Consider the following 27,956-nt stretch of genomic DNA (forward strand, 5'->3'; position numbering starts at 1 on the left):
TCACCTTTTAGCAGGACAAATGGCATCTATTGTCCCAAGTCTTTCCCTCCCCCTAACTTTAGACAGCTGGGGTAGACACACGGGACCAGGAAGGAGGGCGGGGCGGGGGGCAACGACACAAGTCTAGTCACCCACCACCACCTCCCTTTATTCTACTCCTATCCCTAATTTAAAGTCAATGACAGCAACATAGGCTGGTTTGTAACTTTTGATTGGTTCTAAAGGGGCCACTGTGGGTCAATGTGAGTGGGTGGGTGGGGAGGGGTACAAGGTGGCGCTATATGTGTGTGTAGTGGTGGTAAGAAATAACATAAAAGGTGTTGAACGATTTATATTTGTTCCAATTTAATGTGGTGGAAGTCGAAACCCACTCAGAGTGTGACGTCACAATTAAATACATAATCTATTATGTATAAAAATCCTGATGGCATATATTCTTAATTGTCATAGATGTAAATCTGTATTATCCAGACTCTATGTCAGACATGTCCAAAGTCCGGCCCCCGGGCCAATTGCGGCCCGTGGACAAATTTTTACCGGCCCGCGGCCTCTATCATGATTTTTTTTTTTTTTTTTTTTTTTTTTTTTTTTTTTTTTTTTTATCATGAAATCAATAATATGCGGCCCGCCAGCACTGTTGACCACAGTATAAAATACATGTGTACAAAAAGCTATTTTTCATATTTTTCATTTCACCAGAAGATGGCAGTAGCCCTGTGGCCGCACTCTGGCCGCCGTGACCCTTGACCTTGCGTGATCGTTTCAGCCCAGCCCATTTCTAACATGGCGTCTGTAAACAAAAAAAGGAAAGTTGACCGCGAGGGCCGCCACTTCCAGGACAAGTGGAAATTTGAGTATTTTTTCACTGAAATACGAAACAACTGTGTCTGCCTAATTTGCCAAGTGACTGGCTGTTTTCAAGGAATTCAACATCAAGAGGCACTACCAGACGAAACATGCTAGCTACGACAAGCTAACTGGGAACAAACGCGGTGAAAAAGTGAAGCAACTGGAAGCTGTTTTAACGGCACAGCAAAGCTTTTTCACAAGAGTCCGTGAGTCAAATGAAAATGCCACAAAGGCAAGCTACGAAGTGGCAACGCTGATTGCAAAGCACTGCAAACCTTTCACTGAGGGTGAATTTATTAAAGACTGTGTAATGAAAATGGTTGAGAAAATTTGTCCCGCGAAGAAGCAAGAGTTTGCCAATATTTGCCTGGCTCGTAATACTGTGGTACGGAGAATTGAAGACGTTTCATTAGATATTAAGAGACAGTTAGAGGCAAAAGGAACTGAGTTTGACTTTTTCTCGTTAGCGTGCGATGAAAGCACGGATGCGTCCGACACCGCTCAGTTACTGATCTTTTTAAGAGGAGTGGACAATGACATGAACGTGAGTGAAGAGCTTCTGGACCTCCAGAGTCTGAAGGGCCAAACAAGAGCAACGGATTTATTTGTTTCTGTTTGTTCCACCGTAAAAAAACCATAACGGTCAAATTTCCATGGTTAGTTACTACTACTACATTCAAAGAATGTCAGGCTAAATAGTCGGCCCCCACACATTTTCACCTTACCAAATCTGGCCCTCTTTGCAAAAAGTTTGGACACCCCTGCTCTATGTGGTTTAACCAGTGAGATGTAGCAAAAATACGGAACAGTTTTTTTTAAATAATATTTTATTTTGCATTTTTTACCTAACAGTTATACAATGTACAACATTTTAAATTGCCATTTGCCTAATTAAAACAATGTTAGAATTTTTAAAAATTGTGATTTATTGGTTGGAACTGATTTATGGCATTTCAATTGATTTCAAAGAGGGAAATTATTTGAGATATCTATTGGAGATCCGCATTTAGTAATCTCAGATGTTAAAAGCATTAAAAAAATCATTCTTAAAAACAGTTTAACAATAGTTGGACCCATCAATATATTAATAGAATATGACATTGAAATGCAGTTCTGTATCAAAGATTGAACGGCTGCATCAAAGTACTGTGTGATGAAAGTCAAGTCAACGTTCATTAATTGATTGATTGATGTCAACAATTTAAGTTCTCTGTTACGGGGTAACATTTCATTGGGTATATTTTAGTTTATTTCCAATTAAAGCAGCTGACTTTTAAACTTTCATATTTTTACATGAGCATCTGTAGTTGTACTCCCTGCCACCTCTGTGTGAGGGTGTGTGTGTGTGTGTGTGTGTGTGTGTGTGTGTGTGTGTGTGTGTGTGTGTGTGTGTGTAGATGCTGCTGCTTGGCACAGTCATGGCTGCCTCTGCTGCTGATGCCTGTGCAGTGTGCTGCTCTCAAACATGTCTTTGTTATTCAGAGCTTTCCATCAGAGAGCGGCCACCCGCAAAACATGGAGGATGGAGAACCCTGAGGGGGGAGCTTAGTGGAGGGTGCTGGGTATGGGCGGTGACTGCCTGTGTTGCAGTAAGGCACTGGTTAACCCAGTCATACATGACAAGGGATTTATTGAAAATTTAAAATAAATTGTGCCCACCATATTAATTTATTGGCTGCCATTCATGACGGCGAGCATCCCACAGTATTTTGTCACCTTCATATACAATGGGATTTTGTTGAGAAGACACTCAGGAAATTCTTCAAATGGTGCTTTGAGGATGTTCATCAACATCCACGTATGGATACTTAAAGCTTTTCGCCATCTAGAGAAAGACAAAAAAAATTGAATGCAAAAATTGCACCATCAAGCTGCACACCCAGGCCTTAATTCAAATTTAAACTTAATTCAATTTTAAAAAAGTGCCGTAGATGACAAAAAGCGGCAGCAATGTTGCAGTGGTACAACCCTTTAAGACCAGAGGTGGGCAGACTGGTCCTTGAGGGCCGCTGTGGCTACAGGTTTTTGTTCCAACCCATCCAGCACATACACTTTGACCCATGAGATTTAATAATACTCGCAGGCATGCATTCTTTATCCTCTACAAAGAGCAATTTATATGTATGTGGCTAACTGAGGTGGGATCTTCTCTATATATTTGAGGACAGCGCCAATTGAATCACAGCAAAAAATATGGGAAAACCTCTTAGATCATACACTTAAATAATATAATCACTTCATTTTTTAGAACGTACACTCTCAAAGAGTACACATATTCCGTTTTGCAAGAAAAACAGTGCTAAAAATCCATCACATGCCGGTTCCTGTACCAGCAAAACCTGTACCAACACACAAGTCTAGTTTAGTTGACCTTGCTGGATTTGTTGTATTTTGGTCATGTATTTTTTCTTTCCGGCGCAGTATCAAAATACAACAATTCCAGGTGGCCTTGCAAGATTTGTTGTGTTTTGGTCATGTATTTTTTTTTCTGGCGCAGTAACTAAATACAACAAATCCAGGTGGCCTTGCAGGATTTGTTGTGTTTTGGTTTTCCTGGTGCAAATCCAGCATATGCAGGATTTTCTCAATTAAACATTCGTTTTTCAATGCACAGGTGTGTCCAGTGCCTCGAAAAAAAATGAATCATTACCTCCCAGGTGCGATGCATTGCATTCAACACGAGAACCAAAGATCTCCCTCCAGCAGTCAGTCCGGCTCCACCCCCTCTGTCGTCCCCGCGCATAGAGCACTAATCTCCGGACCGGGTTTTTCGCTCAGCCGCGGAGCTCGAGTCCCAGCGGTAGTAATAGAATAGCCGATGTAATTTGACACTTCAACTTACTGAGCTCCGCCGGAGTCTATCCACTTTACTCGCCGCTGACGTTGAGCTGTTCGCGGGACCGTATTTAAAAACAAGAGGCGACAATTAGCGAGGACTTTCTCTGCTTCCCCCGCCGGTGAGTAGCTGCCAACTCAGCCGCCGATCACCGTTGCCGAGGCGGCCGCGAGGCTCGCTCGACTCGGGGAGGTTTTTGTCTTGTTTTGTCCTCCCACTTGGGTTCAGATTGTTTCCTTACCAACAATGGGAGAGTGACCGGCACCGAGATGGAAAAACCTCCGCTCGGATGCCTCCTGGCTCCACCGGGATCCGTGCGGCATGCTGCCCGGGGAGGGGGGGCATTTAGTCGGGTTAGCCGCGGTCGGATCTCCGAGCCCGGAGCTCGGAGCTCCGGCTTGGAGGCTCGACAGCGAATAACCTGCGCGCATATCCGGCGTGATTTCATCCACACGCCGAGGTGTTCAAAACAACTTATTATTTATTATCAATTTAATGCTGCGATTGGACCCTAAAAAGCACAAAGCTTTTGTCTTATTGTGTGCTATTGAGCTGATTCCTGCACGCTGCAGGATGACTGGAAAAGACTCAGTAGTGGTCACTGCAGTGCACGATTTTACACTAAAACGGAATGCTTCTTTCCCAATTTGGCAGCTCATGCATGCATACAGTGCAGAGTTATGAGACAAACGATGCCATGCATAGCATAGTTGTATGTGCTTCATTATAAGTTGTTTCTTATTAATCAAGGATAATGCCTCAGTGGGAAAGGTGGCATTTCCCCATACATCTTTTCTGCACAAAATCCTTGTCGGGAGGTGTGACTCCCAGACAATGACACACATTTGCAGACGTTTGTCTCGTGTTTGTTGTGGTGTGATGGTGCAGCATCCAGGGCTGGTGTTGCTTGTCCACCAATACGCTTGTTTACTTTTGAGCCCTGTCACCCCAAAACGCTTTGCAACCCCACCACAGAATGGCTTCTGATTCAGGCACCTGGCCCCCTTCACTGGCAACACTCAAACTTCCAGTGGCTTCATTATCATAATAAATGAGCGTTTATGGGGCCCCACTAGCAGGTTTTCGCAGGGCTCCTGAATAACCGACGGGGGCCGAGCCCACCGGGCCTGACCTTCTTCCATTCAAGGCGAGCGTGTGGAAACACCAGCCAGCCAGTCAGTCAGCCAGCCAGCCAGCCAGCCGTCGCACAAAAGGCACATTGAGGCGCGGATCTGCAACGCAGCACGTGCGTCTGGCCCAGGACTATTTATTAACTGCTTTACTTCCTGCCCTGCCACTGGGAAGTGTTTGCGTGGAGCACTGGCAGTTGCACATATTCAGAGCGATTTGACCTAAATTTTCAGACTCACATGACATCAAGAAAGAAACCATCAAACCGTTCTGTTCTTTACCTCATTCCCATGACAGGGGTAAACAACTAGATACTGATGAGTGGTGACAGCCCTCCCAAGGCAAATGGCTTGGACGTCTAACGCCGTCAATGGCAGGGAATGGGTAAATAAGTGGCAGTACAATGTGGGTTGGCAAGAGGAAAACGAATGATTCGCAGTGAATGTTTTTGGAGCCAGAATTTCTCTAAATGTGTTTTGGCTCCTGTGTCATCATTTTCATTGATTTCATCCTGGGAATTCTGCTCAGATCTTCACTTCAGCGCTTTCTTTAAAAAAATAGTTCTCTGGTCTGCGGTCTGAGCTTGTGGGAGGTTTGTGAAGGTTCTCGTCTCCTGGGATGAATCACGCGGTCGGCAGGAGGACGCTGTCTGGAGCTGCTTCCAAAAAAAAAAACTTAATGGAAGTTCTTAGGGGTGGCTAGGCTGATAAAATTCTACATTTGATAATATTTTTCTGCAAAAAAAGGTCTGAACAGTTTTGTTTTTAGTTGACAAGTTGTGTTGGGAAATCCAGTGGGTGACTTTGAGATATTCGCAATGTTATTCCATTCGTAGATCATGAAAAGCACAAGCACCTAGAGTTTGTAAAAACAACCCTACGTTCTTCCGCTGACCACACGCAACAAATTAATCGTTATGATTTATGTGTAAAGTCATATATCAATGATTAATAGCTGGGTGAAGCAGAGGCTTACAAGAGTGTTTCTTTGCTGACAGTCAATGATTAGTGATTCGGGGGTTGAAACTAATAGTTACTCAGGTTTCAAGTAGCTACATTTCAGACACATTTTAGAACATTAAATTCAAGTTTTTCAACACAGCTGATGGATTTACACCAATTGCATTTCTTAATCAAGTGGCAAAGTGTGACTCTTTTGCACCGCATAACCCATTTGTTAACATTTTTGTTTGGGTGTGACAAAACGATAAGTCATTAGTGGTTATTTGATAGAAAAAAAATAGTCATTGAGTTAAAAGTGAGTGATTTGGAGAAACTATAACCTATTCAAACAATTATGTGCCAAACCTTTTTTGTCAGCACTTCACCTGTGCAAAATATTTATAGTATTTAGAAATATAAGTAAAATATTCGACTCTAGATGGTAAAACTGGCAACTCACAATTCCAATGTTTTTTTTAATGGTCAAAAGGCACCGGGATATAAGTTGGTGACACAATTTGGACACTTTCAGATGCAATGATGCCACATGGGATATATTCATCTTTTGCCTTTTTTACAGACCCTAAAATACTACAGCTTGGCATGATGCATTAAACAGGTGGTTGCAAACGTTCTCTGTCAACTTGATGTGAGTGTGTGTAATTTTCCCTGCTTTATCGTCAAGACTCTTCAAGATTTCACGGGTAAAATGTCAGCGTCTGAATAAATCCATACAGTCGAAGGGGAAAGTGCATCTTCTTTGCCGGTGATTTATCTCCCGATGGCGGGGGATACATCTTGCATGTGTGAGTACATGTCGGGCATATGTGCGTCTTTGCGGTGATTTGTAACCCCCCTACGCCTCCCCCAGCCTCCCTTCCCCTCCCTCCACTGAGGAGTTTTTACAACGGAGGGATGCTGTCATCTTGACTGTTGACTGTTAATATGAGGCTTCTATTTTGAAAACACGGCTCAGGGAAGGAGAATCTGCGGCGGCTGAGGTGCCGGGAATGTCGCCAAACCACACAATCATTTAATCACGTTATAGTGCGCAACCACTCGGTGTATGTTTTGGGTTATGTCGACGATAGCGGTTATTTTTTGACTGGAACTGTACGCACAGATCCTGCTATTGTTTACTATTGCATTTTGTTGGAAGAAAAGATGCCTGATTTTGAACCTTCATATTTTTTGTATTTGTGTGTTTGTTGGTGTCTACTACCCAGTGGCACCAGTCAAACTCACCAGTCAACCCACCAACCACATAACCACATCCCAACCGCCTTTAAAGCAAAATGAGCCTCAAGTCCATTTCACCCAAATATGAGGATTTTTTTTATTTATTGTTGAACTGTGAAACAGCTTTTGTGTTTATACTGTTCTATAAAGTGTGTCTTTAACCAAAACCTACAAAAACAAGCAAGTGAAGAGGTGATATTTCCCATTGGAAATAATAGTCATCCAATCAATGCATTCACCCCAAAATAAAAATCCATTTTATTTTTATTAAGTATAGCTTTTAAAATACAGAAACTGAAAATATAAAGGACAAATAACGCGACTAAATAAACATTTCACATCTCTCATGAGGGTGTAATTCCTTCATTTTTCTTACTGACTTTGACTGTTAATTTGATTTCAGTTTCTGGAACTCTCCAAATAACTACGGTAGTACCGGTTAAACCTGCAACATGGTTGTATCATCCTGTCAACACTCAAGACTTCAAAATATGTGCCAACTTAATACATACCAAACTCAAATTTGCCATATTGCTTGACAGCAATCTAGTGCGGTACTCAGAAACGTCAATTTTACTCTCAACCAACTTTCGAATGTCGTCTTGCTCTGCACGTGGCGAGCTGTGCTCGCATATAACGTCGCCACATTTGTTGCTTTTGACTTCAAAGAGGACACTTGTGCATATTAGCATTGGATTCGCGGTGCTCTTCGCCCTAATCCCGATGTTGACTCACGCGCTAAACCCTGAGTGTGTTATTTTTGCTCTTTTTAAGGGAGCCCCTTTTGCCGCATAATCTCACTTAATCTAATCTATCCCCCCGCTATAATAGAGCGGCGATGATGTGACTCCATAGAGAGGGAGCTTTATAACAGATCTATACCAAACAGACTAGTGTGCCGCTCGCCCCTCCGGCAAAGCTCTTGTGAAAATGCAAGTGACCTCTGCGCCCTCTTGTTAGTTCCGACAATGGAGCTGCCTGCTCGTACAGCTGCAGCCGTGTTGGAGGGGAACACAAAACACACACTCTTGTGATTAATAGTTGTAAACAATGTTGCTTCACCCAACTCCCGTTAGTTCGCAGTTCGGGCGAGTATTTACAGTTTCGTTCAGGGTTTAGTTTCATCTGATTGAAGTTGGCAATCAGGTTAAGGGAGATAAGATGCGGATGTGGTATAGACTGGTTTACTTAATTACCTACTGAAGGTGTACTTGTTCTCATGTCGAAATTCAATGATTTGCTGCTGTATTGAGATTTTGAGAGAGACTCAATGCATCATTTGAGCCCGTAATGCCAAGCGGGCCCCTAAATTTGCTTTTGAAAAAAAGTAAAAAAAATGGTAGGATGACGAGAAGCCTTGTAAAAAATGTCAAGAACCAAAGCAATTGAAGAGGCTTAATAGAAACAACTTCTTTAGCTGGAAGATTTAGCTGAGGTGGACTCAACGACCATTATTAGTACTTCTTTAGTCTGCAAACTTGTTGAATCAGCAGCCTCACAATCTAGGTGGCACTGTCTCAACTATCATTACAGACACTTCTTTAGCCAGCAAATGAGTTAAAACAAACACTATCAGTTTCAAAGTGGGAAAAGTGACTCTTTAACGCTGTGTCGCGCAGATCAACAAACGTTAACACCCACGCTTTTGCCATTTAGCTCATAGTTGTGTGCCAGATCCCTATTTTTGAACTAGTTTTTGTTCAACATCAGAAATTTGTTAGTCATCCACACCACAGTGTGAGCGCTTGTGACGACGCTGGGCAAACAGAAGAGAAGCCAGAGTTGTATCCTGAGTCTTGATTGGCTGATGGTGCGAATGCAGTCGATGATGAAATATGTTGCCCAAGTCAGAAATGTGCCAAACAAAAGTGGAGGTGTCTCATTCCTGTGTGTGTTATTTGTGAGGTTGGAATGTGAAACCTAATCTGAGTTGGCCGGAGGGGGGTGTTAGGCATAAAAAGGGTGGTGGTGGTGGTGTGGGGGGGGTCTTCTATTGGAGAATGACCCTTGTGAGTTACCACTTGTGGTGGTTTATGACTCTTTAGAGATGGGGGCAGGGCACCCAGACAGACCTCAGTTCTTTCCCTGATCTGTCGCCATATTAAGCACCAGCCTCCTCCTCACCCCCCGACTAAAAAGTTTCTCACTTTCTGTGAAGAGAAAGAAGATGAGGCGGCGTGGGAGACTGCTTCACGGGTGAAAGCCCTCATGCAGCATGAATATTTAATGCTTGCATTTTAACCAGAGTCATAAAATCCAAGCGGATGTGTTTGGGAAGCGAGAAGCAAAGTCTTTGTCACGCTTCAGAACCGCACTCAAATATGTGGATTCAAATCCGGAATCATTTTTGCCCTGCAATATTACAGCTTCTTTAACCAGATGTCTCGTTGTTTAGGAGTTGTTGTTGATTCTTATGACCGTGCACTCGTTTGAGAGTGACTGAAAGGGCTTCATCAACACAATCGCCAGTCGACTATCTGAGACTAAATCAACAGCTGGTGCAACATGGGGTGTAACGATAAATGGTTATCTAATTGAATTGTAGCAAACTTCGCGATGTCATCAAATATTGGATCATTACGCTTAGATTTGTTATTGTATCTGTATGATGTAAGATGTGCAAATATCATATAAATGCCCAAATATCTTTTTTATTGAATCTTATCATCAAGACATTGGTGATCCAGTAATCCCAGTTTAAATACATATCTGTGAATGATTTTTACACCACAACCTTTCTGAGAACTGCTTAAGAAATATTGCACCTATTTAAGTGGTCTTTGCATAGACTCTCATCACCATGTAGTCTCTAGGACAGTAAATAAGGCTTTTTGATACTTTGGGAAGATTAATTTGGAAATTTGAGAAATTAGGAACTAAAGGCAATAGCAGTTGATTCGTTCGAAACTAATCAGCTGGCTTAATGGCCAAAAAAGTACTAGTAAGCTTTTTGATGCAGTTTAAACTTGTTCGCTGGCTAAAGACGGTTGATTCCCTTTCCTATGCACACACGCTAACACCATGCTCCCCCATCCCCCCTGAGGACAACTGCACTTTGGACCTCTCATTGAGGGTTGTAAAGCTTGCATTGTGTTTCTCTTTAGTGCAGCCACTGGGATTCATGTGCAACCTGCCAGGCACATGCGTTCAACATGATGTTGAGGACATGTTACACCCAAACACTAGTCATGATGTGGAACGATCTGTGATGCTGACCTTTTAACAAGGCATTATTAAACCTAACAAAGCTTGGCTGATTGCCATTCTTCAGTGAGTTTAACTCTCTTGAAAATAGTAAACTAGTCGCTCAAATGACCTCGCTACGTTTAAAAAGAAGGTTATCAATCTTAGCAATCGTCTGAATGTCTGTGCAAGGCTTCCTTGGCAAAGGCTGGGACAGAATTTTAAAAATGTGCAACAGGACCAGAAGAAGGTAAAGGAGGAGTAGGGGGTGCTTAGGATGCTATATTTTTAAGGGCAATCGTGAACAATCGCTAAGACTGGATGATTGTTTATTATACATTTTGAGGAATTAGTGTCTTAAAGCTGCTTTAATGTAAATTGTTTTGGATTTAGAAGGAAAAGGATTCCACAGGGTTAGAGCTGCCACACTGAAGGCTGTGGCTCCAAAAGTGATGACATAATGGTTTGAACTTTTTTTCTCTCGACTCAAGCCATCCCAGTTAGGTCTGACGCACATAGGATGACGTACCCTAAAGCGACCAATTCGGGCCCTATTTTGACAACGATAAGATATTTGCCGACACTACTGAGTCAACTGCAATTTGACTTCGAGTCAAGGGCCTTCAATGGATTTCATAACAAGTTTTGTGAGCATTTAACTCAATCGGTTACATTTCATCTGAAGCAATCAAAACAAATCAGACAAAGAAACACACAAATCCATATTTTATTAACAAAACAGTACATCAACAGAAAATGGTGATGTTTTGGGGATCCACTTACGTAGGTTATACTGAATAGCATTTTTTTTTGTACTGGACCACAAGAACATGGCAAAATTTTAAGGGATAAAGAAAAGAGTAACTGTTGGTGATGATATATCAGTCCATTTAGCAATCGGATCTATACAGTTCTACAAATGTAATATTGGAAGGTAGCTATTTAGGCTGGAGCATTTACGTTTGCATGCGGTGGCTTCAACATGTCATCATTAAACATGTCTATATGAAAAGAATCAACACCTCTCCCTCAGAAAGAGATTTAAACCCCCTCCTGTATGTTGGTGGTAAATATCCCTTTCACCTCCCAAATCATTTGAGGTGTCGGGAGGATTGTGTGCGCCGTGTGTTCGGAAGAGTCGAGTCGCTCAGAAAACAGTCTACAGCGCTTTCCTAGTATCTCCTCTGGGACGCAACACTCAGAAAAAGATGTCTCAAGGTGCGTGTGTTGAGCTGTAGATGTGACTCTGGGTGGGTAAATATTTAGAGAGCAAACATTTTGATACCAGCAGGGATTACCGTAGAAGGGGAAACGTGTGTTTTTTCCTCAACATCTTCTAAGAATGTAAATGTCAGCATCTTGCAAGCAGTATGTAGCGCCATTTTTTCTTACCAGCTTATTAAAAAAAAGAGTAGTAGGAGGAATTCCGATCCCTGTGATTTGGCTCACCTACGAACGATTTGTATCTTGTTCTGAAGAGACTGTTGTTTTTTCCACTCCTGAACAAACGAACAAATCTGCTCCTCTGCTTCACCGTGTTGGCTTTGTTCGAAGGCACAGGCCAAAGGTGGATGTTCAGCATGTCAAAGCGTGCTATGCCTCATTTACTTGGTCACTCAATATTCACAGACCTTGATGTGGATGGCACTTGTTGACGGAGTGTTGAAAGCAGCATCAACATTTTTTCCAGCAGGTACAACCTCAAAATTTGTCTATGATAGATGTCTAATCCATTCCAAATGAGAAGACTGACAGCAATCCTTACACTGACACACGAGTGTCAAACAAATTTTGTTACTAGCCACGTTATAGTGAGATTCCATTCTATTCATAGGTGTATGAATGTCTGTGTGAATGTGCAAATATGAAGCGCTTTGGTCACAAGAAAAATGTGTAAAAATGCTCTATATATAGTAAGTACTCTGCATTGACTTGCCATTCTGTCAACGGTGAATCGTAACTCCAAACTTGTATGAATTTTTGATAGTTCGATAGTTTTCAATTTTGGTATTTTGCAAGAAACTTGAAGTCAAGTCACGAAATGTATTTTCTTCACGGACCACACACAAAGATGTGGGGTGCCTTGAGTTTGACATCTGTGCCTTAAGGGACACAATTTGAGCTCCACTTGTCTAACCTGCTTCCATGAACTTCCTTCCCCCTAAATTGGCACCTGCTCGACCTTTTGTCTATGACTGTGATGTCTTTACGCCAAATCATTTAGATAATTCCCTGAATGCAGTTGCTAAGTTTAAACTCAATTTAAAGGTCTGAGTTGGAAAATGGGTTTTCTGTGTATGATATATCATTGATTTGTATCGATTCTCCGACGTTAGTCAGTGTTCTACCCATGGAAACAATTTGACAGCCAAAGTAGAACTTTCAGTTTGGTTTGTGTAGATGCATGATTGTACAAAAACGCCTTAAGAAAATGTACGTAGTCATATCAAACAATTGTGGTATAAATACATTATATCAATAAAAATGACTGCGCGATTACATGAGCATGTGCACCAGAAATTAGTAGGACGTTTTGCAGGAAGGAAATGCAGAACACCGGATCACATAATCCCTCATTTTGGTGTCTCGAAGACTGCTTGAAAGAGTTGGGAAGAATTGCATTAGTGGCTTTCCCAGCACATGCCGACAAGCTAAAACATTTCCTGTTGGGGTCGAGAGGAAGTATCCCCCACACCACCACACTCGGGCTCGGTGTTTTACCTCTTAAAAAGAAACGTCGGGTGGAAAGTTGACATTGCGCGTAATTGTGGCAAACATAGCATTGATGGTGGCAAATGTACGCACCTGTGGTTTGTGTAGAATCGTTTTTTTTCCTCAGACAAAATGAGGAATTTGCTGCCGCTTGGAAAGCTCTCCCCTGCGGTGCGCAGATGACACGGTCTGCTATGCTGCTGTTGCTTGGCATTCAAAGGAATTGGGGGGAGCCTGAGGGTATTAATGGATAAAATGGATAAAATGGAGGGCTTCACACATACAGGGTACACAATTAGGATAAAAGTAGTACCTGGAAAAGCATGCTATAGGAATACCATGGGTCAAAACATGGAAAAGATAACAAGGATGGTAGGTATCCTGTTTGGATTTTGTCATTTATGGCAATAGACGACTAATCCATTTGACTCCCAGTTTAAATGGATTGAACGTCTGTTACCGTGAAATGCACCCAAGGAATAAATTAGCCTAGGATTTGACTTAAAGTTTGTTAAAAATTGATTGGAAGTGGATGGAGTTATCGTTTGTGCATGGATAATAGAAACTGCTAGTTGAGTCCCTTTTCAAATTTTCCTTTCTGAACATGGACCAAAAATTGTATATACGTATCTCATCACATTTGATAAAGATATGACATCTTGACATACAGTGAGTTCAAACAACACAGGTCAGAGTGCTGTTCACATAGTGTTGAAATTATGAGCCAAAATGTTATCTCTGTTCAATTCTAAAGTGATTACATCTTTGTAGATTGTTGTCTTTAAAAGAGTTTTAGTGGCTTAGAGGCTTCTAATATTTTGGGGGAGTCAACAACAAATCAGCCTTGAACTGATACAGATTGGCTGGATCCTCGATTAGCGTTTTCTTTTGTGTTGTTTTCGTTGCTCCAAGTCACAATTGGCACAGTTGCCTTTCTCAATGGAAAGGCAATGAATGATTGATAAGAGCGGCTGCTTTCTGCTCCTGATCCTCCGGACATTAATAATGAAGGGCACTTGAAGCGTTTTAGTGTCAGATGGAAACACGAGATTTCATCACTTGAGTTTTTTTTTTCCCCTCATTAGTACACCTAAAATAGATCCTTCATTCAAAATGTCATCTTCACGCCACTAGGGTTGCAAAGGAGTGGGGAAAATATCTGGAAAGTTGCCATCAAATTTTCATGGGCGGTTATGGTGGGAAAATTTTAAAAAGAAAAGCAACAAATTCCCTCTTTTCCTGATTTATTTATGGAAAAGTAAGTTTCCAACTTTGACAAATCACAGAATTATGCAAGCTGAAGTGCCACATTTGTAGTATGGAAGTTACATCAAGATGCAGTATAAGAGTGGGTTTTCAAACCCTTGCATTTGACACATTTCTTTCTTTGTTTGTGTTTGTTAAACATTGTAAAATCACGTTTCCTGATAGCCGTATTCGTACCTCGACGGTGCTGCTGTTAAGCCTGGTGGCGACAGCCAGTACTAAGAGCAGTTAGTGCAATTCATGACCTGAGCGGTCGAAGATCGTTTCCGCTAGCGTGTATTTTTCTGCTGAGACGTTTCATTTTTACTGTGTATATGTACACTACGGCGATGGAGCTCAAGAGTGAAAGCGGAGGAAGAGAGTGATGGCGCCTTGGGAAGGCACGTGCGTATTGATCCAATCCACACAGGCTTGACACATTGAAATAAAAGCACTAGATTATTTTTTTTGTCTACGGTTGACCTCTTGCTATCCCTTCTCTGATACCAGAATTGCCCAAATACAGTGAAGTGCAAAGACGTTTTGGGTAAAGTTCATCCTACTTGGACTCTTTTGTAATCAAACATTGCATTTCAGCTTTGTTAGTACATAAAACTCGATGATTGTAAACATCCAAAGCAGGATTAAATGGAGCAGTTTTTCAGGTTTTGAGTACCTTCTTGTTTGGACTTGGTCATGGTCTTGACAAAATCGCTTAAGATGTGCCATGAGGATTTAGTCGTTCTCAACTAGTTCACTTGGTTTGTCTTGGAGATCAGTGCGCACCAGCAGAAGCACTGTTCTTTCTCTGTCTCGGCTGTGTTAATGCATTGTAATGGTTGACAATTATTAACACTGGGGATAAACAAAGAGCAGCGAGAAACTGACTGGAGTAATCCACTCTCGTAGTCATTAGGCATTGAGACAGCGGAGCTGGCGGGAGAAGGCTTCTCGTGGTGCCTCTTGAGTCAAGTCCCTAATGGAAATGGGACTCATTAAGGCACCTTCCACTCCGCTGCCGCTGAACAACTGAGAAATTGCTAATTGATTGTCGTTAGTGTACCGAAACTATGAGAAGATTCAGCCTTTTGTCGTCTTCAGTTTCCTTTCGTTGGGTATGTAACCCTCACAATGTGTTGCATGGCCGCCCTCGTCAGTTGCTAAAAACGTTTGATGTGGGGGTTTTATATTTGTTTTTTTTCACCCACGTTCTATTAAGGTTATCCCTTGGGGTAACGGGCTGTACAATGGTTTGCCCCACGTTCTACCAAAAGTGTAGGTCAGTTTCCTCCCGGGCGTCATGTTCTAGAGCACATGTGTCAAAGTGGCGGCCTGGGGGCCAAATCTGGCCCGCCGCATCATTTTGTGTGGCCCGGGTAAGTAAATCACGAGTGCCGATTTTCTGTTTTAAAATTAAGAGTATAGATGTCTATTAAATTTCCTGATTTTTCGTCTTTTAAATCAATAATTGTAATTTTTTAATCATTTTTTTTCTGTGTTTTTAGTTCAAAAATCATTTTGTAAAATCTAAAAATATATTTAAAAAAGATAAAATAAACATTGTTTTAAATCTATAAAAATATGAATATTCAGGGATTTTAATCCAGTTCTTTTAATCCATTTATATAAAAAAATCTAAATATTATATTTAAAATGGTCCGGCCCACATGAAATCGAGTTGACGTTAACGCGGCCCGCGAACCAACCCGAGTCTGACACCCTTGTTCTAAAGTGTTCTCTCAGGTTTTTTTGGTATTCTGATCAAGATCTGACGTGATTTTTCAATGCTTTTTGCAGGATATAGGTAGATACTGGGCAATTTTCGTAGGATACACGACGACGACGACTAACATACACCCAAACTCTGGTACCATGACACACAGTGTGAAAAACTTGAAAAGACTATGAGATGTTGGGTAAATCGTATTTGTTCAGTCCCATTATAATTCAACCTTCATTCTTACTGCCCCTTTACTACGGTGGACTACATGCCCATCCCATTTAATTTTACACGTCAGCTTCAAACAAGTTTGCCGCAGCCGCCGGAAACATAATGTAAACGTGGCATTATTGACGTCGCCAGAGTCATCGCAACATCCGCAGGAGCCCCATTTTCTAGACCCCATCGAGCATCTGACAAGAAGGCTGCTGGAGTGCTGTAAAAATCAATATCGCGAGCCCCGTTAGAATGCAGGCTGAAGGCTATTTTAAAGAGCGGATGCAAGAAATGTGCCTCGGCCAGCACGGTCAGGGTTGAGTAGCAGCGAAAGGTATCCCTCCCACCACCACCTCATGTTCCCCCCCCCCATGATGCTTCACTTATTGGCCCTGGAAATTCCTTCCCCCTTTCCTCTGGCACCAGCAGATTGTGTTCATCTCAGCCTTTAATCATTTTCCCTCCCAATAGTCATGTGCTGCCTTTTCCCGCCCCAGATTCCTCAGAGGACATGCCCCCCCCTCATCCCCAACCTTCTTTCTCTCTACATTTTGTGTGTGTGTGTATATAAAAAGAACAGTAATGGGGGAAAAGATGTTGATTCAACTTACCAATACAGGGTATATTGTCGGAAGTCTCTACTTGTAATACACGTTATTTTTGCACGCTGTTTATTGAGCGTTGATCTCAGACTGTGGAGAGCGGTAAAGAAAAGAGTAGGAGTGCAGGAGTGATTTGTGTCAGGAGTGGCCCAGCTAAAGTGGAAGGAAAGGTTTATAGAGAGACCAGTTTTGTTGTATGGTTTGCAATCAATCCATTTTGGTGGCCTTCGCCACATTTAATGTGAAAACTAAATCCATACCAAAATGAGCCAAAGTGGATTGCATTCCATGTTTGTCTCACGTTATGGTATTGTGGCTCTGCAGTGAAGTCAGGGTAGGATTATTTATCTAGTCCTAAATCTCCACTTCCTTCTATGTGCTCAATTCACTCAGCTCACCTCTTGGATGGACAGAAAAAAACAGAGGCTTATATTGCCAGTGTTGTACTGATTTCTGACTCAACATAACCATTTTCCGATAAAACGATTGAATTTCTTGTGGGGAAAAAAACTACTAAAACACTAGCCGCTGGCGACGTCACTCGGTAGCAACTCTGGCTTTATAGCCAAGAGTGAAATGAGATAAAAACTTGCGCTTTTGTGGGGTTTTTTTGCAAACAAAATGACTATGAGTTTTGGCAGGGGAAAGTCCAATCTATCAAATTTAGTGACATACCCCCTGAAGTGATAGTGTGACTTTAAACTATTAATCTGTAGTCAACTGCATCCATCATTCACAATTTCTGCTGTAAGCCTCGGGCAAAAACGAGGTGTCAACCTTGGTGTGATAGTTTAGCACTTGTGTGCGTTTTGCTTCGGTGTGTCTAATTACAGTAGCAGTGCTTAAGAAGGCATCTGGATTTTGTGGTAATCAAGCAACCTGCAATCAGCGCCGCAGTGATCCCTCTTTGCATTTATGGCTTTACACAACGTCGCCGCGTGCCTCGGCCTTATCTAATCGCACCTCGCTCATGTCGTCACAGACCTGCAGCGTGTGTATGTGTGTGTGTGTGTGTGTTTAGGAAACACTGGGTCATCATACTCCACTACTGAACTGGATAACAAGGTTACAGAACTGGAAAAAAAAATCAACAGTGCCACTTTAGGATGCCTAGATTAGGGTTAGTAGTCGTAGTAATACACTCCAATTTGTGTTACAATAAATAATGATCGCCCGCAAATCATTAAATCAATTTTTGATATCGTAACACCACATTTTTCATATTAAGTAATTCGATATACAGGCTACAGAAAGAGCAATTGCGCATGAAAATGACTTTACAGTTAATATTTTGATTAGGAGTTTTCATCCCCCCTCAAATGTTTTTACCTTTACAAATATTTTTAGCCTTGCTTCTTTAATTTCAAGTGTCTCTTGAGATGTTTTGTGGAAAAGTGGGTTGGATCATGTACACAAGGAGAAGCAGTCTTCTAAACTGTGATTTTTTTTGGTTATGCACTAAAGGGAGTTGAACAGCGGATCCAAATTATTTTCATGAAAGAACATTTTAAATTGTTGTGGGATAGGGATTTAATATCTTTATTTGTACTTACCCAACAATTTTGTGTTTTGATTTGAAAAATGTTAAAGTGGAAAAGCAATGAGCTTAAAATTGACCCCTAAGGGCCACCAGACATTATATTCTTTCTCCAGGATGCAAACCCCCCACTAAATATATATTTTTTTCACATTTTCAAGGTTGAAAAAAGTGGTCTGTACTTGCGAGTAGAGTTAAAAAGCATCCAGTCCAGAGCAGAGGTTTTCACAGTCACTTTGCTCAGGATGACTGCCTCTCATTCAGCCAGCAAAAAGCCCTGATGCAGACTGCTTGTGGCCAAAGTCAACCAAAAGGGATTTAGACTCCATGAGGACCCAATTAAACAGAGGAGGGCCTCTCTGAAGGATAATAACAATGATAAATGCACCTTTGCGCCAGCCTTTAAAGAGGCAGGGAGATGTGTTTTATGCCTGAGCATAATTTACTCCCCTGGCTTTTGTTTTTATTTTTGTATTCCTTGTTTTTGCACACATCAGGAGGTTCAAAATTGAACCTTCCCGAGGAATTCTGATGAGTTAGCAGTCATGTGGCATCATCGCACAGTTTGCGCCGGATGTATCGACTTCTTTCCCATATGCAGCCAGGACCACCTGCCATTGCAGTTTGAGGCACATTGCATTATGGGTACAGTCACATCCTGCTTGATGATCCATTTTAGATTTTGCCCTTCAGATGTATTTCGAAGAATACCTTTTTTTTCTCGTCAGGCAAGTTTATATAATATCTATTATTGTCTATAATATTGATTAGTATAAATACTGTACAACAAAAGTGACAAACAAGGCAGCTGAAAATGTTTTTGATCAAATAACTATAAAATAATAATATTAAAATATATGGAAAAATACAAATATTAAATTGAGACCTTTAAAATGTACATAATACATCTTTTCTAATACACAATAGTAAACAATTTTTTTATTGTATTTTTCTTTATGATAATTTTTTTAATAACTTAATGTACATTCATTTTCCATTCCAGTTATCCTTGCAACGTTGAAGGGGTGCTGAAGCCTATCCCATCCAACTTTATTTAGAATGTTCAACCAGCCTAGCATCCATGTTTTTGGGATGTTGGAGGAAACCAGAGTACCCAGAAAAAAACCACACAGAGATAAACACATACGCCACAGAGGAAGGTCAGAACCCACCAGGGCTTGATCCCTCAATTTTAGAACTGTGAGGCGGACAAGCTAACCACTCCTCACTGTGCTGCCAAATTGTCCATAGTATAATTACATTTATAATTAGTAAATTGATGAAACATAACTAACTGCATTCACTTCCCTAAGGCAAAATACAGTAAAAACCTCCATAGTTGCAACCATATGGAGATTTTTTTTTCCTTTATTTATGCCTTTTGATAAGCGCAAGTTACATTTTTCTCCTTTGCTGCAAAAAAAACCATTTAATTGTATAACAAGTGTGTGTATTTCACATATACACTTAGCCAGCAGTCAGTCTCGCAATTACTTCTTGTGGTTCCACACTGCCAATCATTCCTTTCTGTGCCAACTGCTTCGCAGTGCCGTGTTGTTATGCTTAAACAAATCAATTGTGTTGCAGTTGAGCTTTTTCCATCCCGTGTTACTATAAACTGTTGACTGCATGGATAACATTGATTTTTTTCTCTCCACCATCCAAGCTGTAGATGAATAGCATTAAGGTTTTCTGAGGCAGCCATCCTATGCAGTTCGACCCCCCAGCGACCTCTCTCCACTCTATTTTTCAAGAATTAAAAAACAACTTGCCACAATATTTACAAAGACGGTGTAAAACAAATGCAATGCTACTAGTTTCTCAGTGGTTTTATATGTGGAGCGTCTAGCTTTGTTCTGTCAAACACAACCTTGAGTCGAGGTTATCCGCGTGGAAGAATATCTATATAAATATATATATATAGATATATAAATATATATGTAGTTATATAGTTTTTTTTTAAATAAGCTTTGACGTCCAATGTGATATTCTTAACAGACTGTGACTAAAGCGGGAAATTGTCCAGGGAGAAAAAAAATGCAATCGGTGCATAACTGTAACAAGATTAGAGATTAATGTTGGATAGCTTTCTTCAAATTGTGGAAAAAAAAGACATTTGGAAATGCTTTTTTTTCCCCATTTCCGGGCTATCGGATCGGGAAGCAATATCGACAGATCAACAAAATTAGGTGACTCGACCTCACATGCAAAAATATGCAATCAGCAAATAAGCGTAACAGGATGCAAACTGAAGTGGGATTTAGTAATTGAAAAGCCAAGAATTGTACTCAGAGTTTCAAGTGAGAACAAGTCAAAATGGAGGGAGGGAAAAATATAACGTTTAATCGTTTATTTTTGTCTTAGGATCAGAAGACTCGGGTGCTGGGGTGTTCCTCCTCCTGCTGTGTGGATGGGTGGGGGGGTCTTCCAAGGTGAAGAATTGAGGATAAACGTCAATAAAGGTGAGTTATTTATTTTATTCTGAGCCTGCCATGGTATTCTGCTGATTGTATTTGGAGTTTTTTTTACCCCACTCCTTTTTCTCTACAAAACTGAACTGTTTTTTCAAAGTAAAGGAATGATTATTTTTCTATAAATGATCGCTCTCAAGTTGCCAATGGCAGGGAATGAGTTAACTTTTTTTTTTTTAATGCGAAAGCCGTGTGAAAGGCAGTGTGATTAGTAATGGTTAGTTCACTGTATTATACAATACAGTAGCCGCAATGGATTAAGAATTGGGGCATCCACAGCGTAGATGAGAGTTAATCTTGATGGATGCTGAGAAATAATACACTTCCACTGACAAACATCTGCCTGAGTGGGATAAACCAAAGCGATTATTGTGGAAAATGTCGTGCGAGGTAGCCGAGGCACATTGGCAGTTTGTTCCTTTTGTCGACGGACGGCTGTGAAATTCTGTCTCCGGAAAATGAAACGTGCCCGGCTGTGATTAATGACAGTTTCCCTGTTTTTGTCCGGTCGGGTTTCAAGTTCTGTTCCTTTTCTGTGCCTTTGTGTACCTTGGGGATTTGAGCACCAAATTCAAAGTGTGATGTTTTTTTTTCTTTGTAGGGCGTATGAAAATACGAGTGCTACTATCACTTGTGACTACTTTTGACGATTGCCACAGACAATTATTTTGTTACTCATATAAGTCAAGTTATTTACTTTTATGTTATTTTGGTCTTCACGTTTTTAACCCAAAACGTCTTTCACAACCAAAAACTGACTGAGAAAAATTTGATTCTAACTACTGTGTAACTGTATCATTTTGTACAAAAGTAAAAAGCAGATGATTAAAAAATGTCCAATTTTGATAGGTAACGGTTTTTATTTAAAGATTATAAGAATAACAAAAAAAGTTACTTTTTGTGCACATATTGACAAATTTTGCCTTAGTCAATAAATATCAATTGACAATATCATTTAGAAAAATATGTCAATTTAAACATAAATAAAAATATTTTTGTTTTTTTTAAATCCAAAAATAGATTAATCTTTTCGAATGACTATTAAGAGACTAAAAAGAGGATTTGGACAATTCTTAGGTCCACAATCTCTCTAAATTATTCATCGCCTTTCAAAATAGTCATTTGACCATCATTTAGTTTATAGCAGCCCCGCTACTTCTCAGTTGGATTACAGCTAATCCTACTGCACAAATGTAGTACTTAAATTAGAAACGATTCTCTAAATTCCTACGATGTGACGCGAGACTCTGCGACTCGGTGACGTCTGTGCGTTTCAGGCTGTTTGTCGACGTAGCGCTGTTTGCGCCTAATGAATAATTGCTTTCTTCTGCGAAATGCGAGGGACAGACATTCTGTTAAAAGAAAACGCAGGGGTTGCGGAGGGAGGAGAGTTAAAAATCCCCTTCCTGTCAGTGGTCTCTCTTTCTTTTCTGCTCTGGTGTGATCTGGAACTGATAAGTGCAAGAGGCCTCTGGTAACTGAACAGGAAGGATAGAGGGTCTGGCCTTGGAGCCCCACGGTCCGCCTCTCCGCCTCTGCACACATGTCCACCTCCGCTAGACAAACAAAAGCAGCAGGGCCTGCCACCGTACTTGAGGTTAGAAAACACCCTAGGCTTACTATTATTGTTAAGTTGGGGGTTTTCCACTCTGAGGATGATAGCAGAAAGGCAAGACAAGTGAAAATCCTTTGTTAAACAAGCCGTCTCATCCAGATCGAAGGAACTAAGACAGAGTGTTAGTGTCTTCTCAAACATTCTAACAGGCTGGGCCTTTTTTGAGAAAATACATGGCTGACCATAAAGTTAAAAACAACTGAACCCTCACTGGCTCACTCGTCACCCACTAGTGCAAGCCCCGATTTCAAGCCACAGGTCACAGATACTACAGTTATTTGAATAAGAGGATAATGACTGAGTGGACAAATGTATTATCTTAACTTTACGTGTTTGTTTTGTCAGTTGTTTCACTATTTTACTACCTCAATTAAGCCTTTTTGTCTAATTCCTCTAAATAAAATCTGCAGAACCCAACATCGGTTTTGCATAGTGGTTCAAACCGTGTGCGGTCGATTGGTCGCCGGTCTTTTGGTCGCCCCAACCGCGACAACGAGCGACCAAAAGACCGGCGACCAAAAGACCGACGACCAAAAGACCGGCGACCAAACAAGGTAAAACAACGCGGTCTACGCATCAATAAAAGCCAACAATGGCCATGAGCAGTTTCACTGAGCCGACGTGTGAGTGTATAAGAGTTTGTATGTACATGCGTTGTCCCTTTAAGAAGCTACGTCAGTCAGGGTCTTAACAAGTTCTCCAACAAAAAACAATAAAAGTCTGGGAAATTTGGAGCTTTTCTTTAGCCTAATAATTACTAGGGCATTAAGTATGACTAAATAGTAATTTGCAGTTTGTATTTAGGGAATTTGAGCAAAGATTTAAATGGTAATTATCAATAACCTTCCGGGCGACCAAAAGTCCGGCGACCAATCGACCGTGTACCGGTTCAAACATGCAGGCGGACCAGAGGAATAAAAATTCTATTTGTGTTATTAGACCAAGAGTTTTTTGTCCCCATATAAAAATATGTATGCATTTATTTGTGTTGTTGTAATTGTGCTGCCATTTGAAAAACATATTTTTATAGATACGGCAGTACGTTTAAAATAATAATGTGCCAGATAGCACTTTTTTATTTATTATGGAACAACCTGTACATAGTGTTGTGTTGAACTGATTGAAGGTTTTTGAATCAAACTGCGTAATCTCTGAAAATATCGATTTGTCTGAACAGTCTATTGAAATTAATGATTTACACCTCGAAAATAAACAGTACAGCAGCCGCAGTTTCTTGTATAACATCAAGTCAACTTCAAACTTCACTTGGTTGACTTTGTGTTTGACTGCTTTGTTTGTGTCAATTCCCAATGTGACTTGGCGTTTCCAATTAGTTACCACCTTGCAGTCAAATTCGCAAAGAGAACAACCTGACACGTTTGCTACTTTGGGATTTGCCATCATGGCTTCACCAGGGCTTGACGTGTTCCAGGGCGGCGTTCCCGTCACGAGAAAGCACAAGATAACAACGGCGTCCGGGCAGGCGGATAAATTATTAGCCCATTAGTCACTGCCGAGAGAACGAGGTGGATGAACAAGGCATCCATCAAAGGTTTTTTTTGTGTGTGTGTGTGTGCGTTTCCCCGTCGAGATAGGCCGCCCTAAACTGGGGCCGGGAATCTTGTAAAAGCTCTCCCACAGATGTAGGAGCAGGAGGTTGAGGTCAGGGAGCAGACTTGGAGCCATCGCGGCGCTGTTTTGCGAGCAATGAAAAACACAATTTGGTGTACAGGGTCGAGATTGTTCACTTGACTTGTAGATGTTCAATTTATTTAGGCAGTGAAGGCGGGCGGTGAGCAATGATCATGTTTCAGTGCCTTCAATTGCGATATTTTATGTATGATTTTATATGTAACATAGGTGCTGAGGTCAAAAATATCAGCTCAAGTATGTAGTATGTAGACTTTTTCTTTTTTCAAAAGGTCATTTCTAAAAAAAGGTTGTTGCTATATATAGAGAAAGCCATTAAATTAAAAAAAAATATATTGGAAAAGCTTATTTATTAGGTAAAATATTTTCCTTCCTATTTTTCATCAAGAAAAAGTTGGAAAATAGCAAATTCTATTTTTAAAAGTTCCTTTTTCTTTCAAAAGTCCAAACATTTTACCAAAAAGTAACCAAATGCTTTCCTATTTTTTTTCCATGTCATGAAAAAGTAAATGTTTCATTGTATAACTTTACTTTTTTTTTCTTCTAAAAGTCAATTTTATTTGAAGAAAACCATTGAATTTTTCAAAATTCAGGCATAACCTCAAAGGGATATAAAAAAAAAACGCATCTGTAAAAAGACAGAATCAGTGATAAAAGTTAGAAAGGCTAACATTTGATTAATTATATTGCGTAAAGTATTCTCTGTCTAATCTCTTCAATAAACAGAGGATCCATCAAATGCAAGTCTGTCTCCTTCCGGAACAAAGACGACACGGCAAAGAGAATTGAGAGCCAAGTTGGGCTGGGTCTGTCTTTGATGCATTATTGTATTACTCCGATATCCCTTTGACATTCTATCCACGGATAACGCGTCAATTTCCCGCTGGCGGTGAACGGTGCCCCAAATGCGCCTCGGAGAGCCAGCGAATTAATCAATGGTCTGAGGGTAATACGCTTTGAGAACACTTGGCATTGAGGCGCTATTGGCTACAGGAGCAGTCTACCGCTGTGCTCTTTTCCTTTGAATTACGAGCGCATTAACAAGCCTGCTGTCTGGTTAACGCTGCTGTAATAATGCCCAGCTCTTTGTCGTTCAAGGCCGTCGCTTTGCTCTCAATTAAGTGGCCACGTTCTCGTCAATGAATGTGATGAAAACCTGCTGATTTGTGTGTTGCTCTGTTAGTAATGAAACAACATTAAATAAATCGGTTTTTGGGGTTGTTGCTAGAGGAATTAGAAATAATTGCACCTTCTGGGAATTGCTGGTGTCATCATTTTTTTTAGTTCAGGTTAGCAGCCATCACATGCTTTCTTTAAAAAAAATATTTTTTCCCTTTTATTGGTCTTACGAAGTTGACTATTTTTGTTAAGTTCCGATTTATCACTGTTAAATAATGACTAATCTTGTGCAACTTTCAGTAAAAAAATGTAAAACCTGATTTAACGTATATTTGCGAAAATGTGATGCTTTGCATTGCTGAATCACATTTTAGTTTTTTTTTCACCGAATGTAAGAAGTGTAAATATTCAGCTTTTATTTTTACAAGGTTATGAAATGTTTTAATCACATTTCTTTCTGGTTGCGGGTTAATTTCAAACAGGTCTGCGGTACTGGATCAGCTCTTTGCCACTTTACTGTTTACAAGCATTACGGGAGAGACTTTAAATAATACTGCAATAATACAAGTCAGTGATTATTTAGTGTAATGCCACAGCAATTGGGCCATTAACTCCCGTTTTTTAATGAAATAAAAAACAGACACAAGTCAAACACATAAAAGGACAAACGACCATTAAAAGGTGATTTGCGCTTTACTTCATTACTGCTCAGCTTGCTCCCCTTATGCAAAGAGTCCCCAGGTGCATGAATGATTCAGGGCCACCCCGCTGCCTACTTCCCATTCGGCCTTTCTCCCACCTCCCCGGAGGATGCTCAAACACCGCTGCCAGTTGTGCTCACTTACACTTGGCTTCAGTTGCCAGCTCGCCGTGCTACAGGGTTGGCGATAAACAGCTGCTTTGGCCTCAATGCCTTAAACATGGTGTATTAGATGGATCCCTAGAACAAGGTTTGCAAAATTGAATGTTGGAAACATTATATAGGGAAATGTCCATAGTGGTTAGTTAGAATAAATGACATTAAACCATGAATTTATCCAAGCTTTGGGAACATATAGTTGGGCAAAATATATATATTTTTAAACCATCAGATTTTATATAAGCGTATTTCTTTCATGAAGTTGCAAGAGACTGAAGAGAGTCCACAATGCAAGTGTAAGGCAATAACAATCCACCCGGTCTGCTCGCCAACATTAGCGCAGCATGTTCTGTCAAAGGTCAGTCTAACAAAATAAAAGCATGCTGTAACCATTTAGTAGCCCCCCTTCAAACTATTTGCACTTGTTTATTATTTGGAACTGCTTTTTTAAAGCAGTTCCCCAAAGAATGTGTTGAAACTAGAGTTATACAGGGATTATATTTTGAAAGTGTAACTTTGGACACAATGGTAGGACGTTATGATATGTTTCGGATGAATGATTCTGGGAAGTCAATGGCCCAGTCAGTTTTTTCGTCCGAAAACAGAGCAGATGTTGTGTACGAACCATTAAAAAAAAAATGCCAAAAGTTGAATGGTAACAGCATATGACAAAGGTTTTTTTCACTGTTTCGAAACGTTCCAATGGCCCTAAAAGGTGCACATGTTTTTTTAAACCCTTTTGAAAGACAAAACTGATCAAAATTCACCTGAGACTTGATTACGTTTGGTAAAAGAGATTCTCAACAAGTCCAAAGTCTTTCTGCAAAAGAGTCTTGGCATCATGTCGTAACATGACGTCAACACTTTGTGCTACGTCTGTCCTAAAAAGTGAGAACATCCTCAGGACATGTGAGAAAAGCCCCGTTGCCGCCTTGGTCAACCTCTTGTGTGACACAGCTGGTCACATGTGCTGGCCTGGCCCTCTGCCTTGAGCTAGTGCATGGCAGCTGACTGCCCCGATTCACAAGCAACGCCACTTTAGTGTTTTGTAAGCCGCCACTCACAATGGGTCGAGTCACAGGAGTCCACAATCTTCTCATTGGTGTTATTGGAAATCTAATGTTTGACGTCTTTGTTGCCAGCTGTGTTTGGGTAAAAGCCATCACCCCTCCATTGTTCATTCCTTGTCGGTGAATTCCCGTCTTTGCTTTCTTCGTGACTTGATTCACTGATCACAAAACATCTTCAGGCTTAATGCTGTCCGTCCGGTATAGTCCAGTTTCTAAATGTTTGTGCGTGATTCGAGAGTTTGGCTTGCATTTTCGGGAGTGTGTCAGATTCGTCTCCAGTCGCAAAATGCTGTTTTGTGTCCAGGCTGACCTTTACATCACTAAAAATTGAAGTATTCTAATTATATCATTTGTTTTCCCTATTTTACTTCAATCTCCTATTATTATACCAAAAGTAGTTTATTGTTGATGGTACACGGTCGATTGGTCGCCGGTCTTTTGGTCGCCCGGAAGGTAAGTGATAATTACCATTTAAATCGTTGCTCAAATTCCCTAAATACAAACTGCGAATTACTATTTAGTCATACTTAATGCCCTAGTAATTATTAGACCGTGTTGTTTTACCTTGTTTTTTCACCGGTCTTTTGGTTGTCGGTCTTTTGGTCGCCGGTCTTTTGGTCGCCCGTTCTCGTGGTTGGGGCGACCAAAAGACCGGCGACCAATCGACCGCACACGTGTTGATATGTCACAAAATGCCTCAACCTTGACGTAATGCAAAAATAATTAAAACAACGACTTAAATATCATAATAATACGATTTGAACGATTTATGAACAGAATCTCTAAGAACCTCCACCATTGGACAAGGGTATAGTGCCCTTTCCAGGTTATGGATGAGTTCCTGCCCCAATAGGAAGAGTTCAAGTGTTTTGGGGGTCGTTCCCCGAAAGGAGAAGCTCTTTATTTACGGGTAATCGTTCCTACTCTCACCTACATGCAAGCTGGCAAAATGACTTTTCTC

The 27,956-nt window shown here is 40.8% G+C and overlaps 1 protein-coding gene and 1 long non-coding RNA gene across 3 annotated transcripts in view; one reads left to right on the forward strand and one right to left on the reverse strand.

The window, feature by feature from the left end:
* Window positions 1–1,929: 1,929 nt before the first annotated feature.
* LOC144093338 (uncharacterized) lies at window positions 1,930–4,331 on the reverse strand. The gene is made up of 3 exons (XR_013306265.1): window positions 3,500–4,331; window positions 2,509–2,674; window positions 1,930–2,428 (listed from the first exon to the last, which is right to left on the reverse strand). It is a non-coding gene; the product is annotated as an uncharacterized LOC144093338 (long non-coding RNA).
* LOC144093335 (zinc finger MIZ domain-containing protein 1-like) overlaps window positions 3,531–27,956 on the forward strand; it is a 64,824-nt gene continuing 40,398 nt past the window's right edge. Inside the window, exons 1-2 of one of the 2 annotated variants that reach the window (XM_077626745.1) lie at window positions 3,531–3,806; window positions 20,576–20,673. The gene's annotated coding sequence lies outside the window, so the exon portion shown is untranslated. The remainder of the gene's footprint in view (window positions 3,807–20,575; window positions 20,674–27,956) is intronic. The other variant, XM_077626746.1, reaches the window with a different exon arrangement.

This window comes from Stigmatopora argus, chromosome 18 (assembly GCF_051989625.1).
Source record: "Stigmatopora argus isolate UIUO_Sarg chromosome 18, RoL_Sarg_1.0, whole genome shotgun sequence".
Taxonomy (NCBI): Eukaryota; Metazoa; Chordata; class Actinopteri; order Syngnathiformes; family Syngnathidae; genus Stigmatopora; species Stigmatopora argus.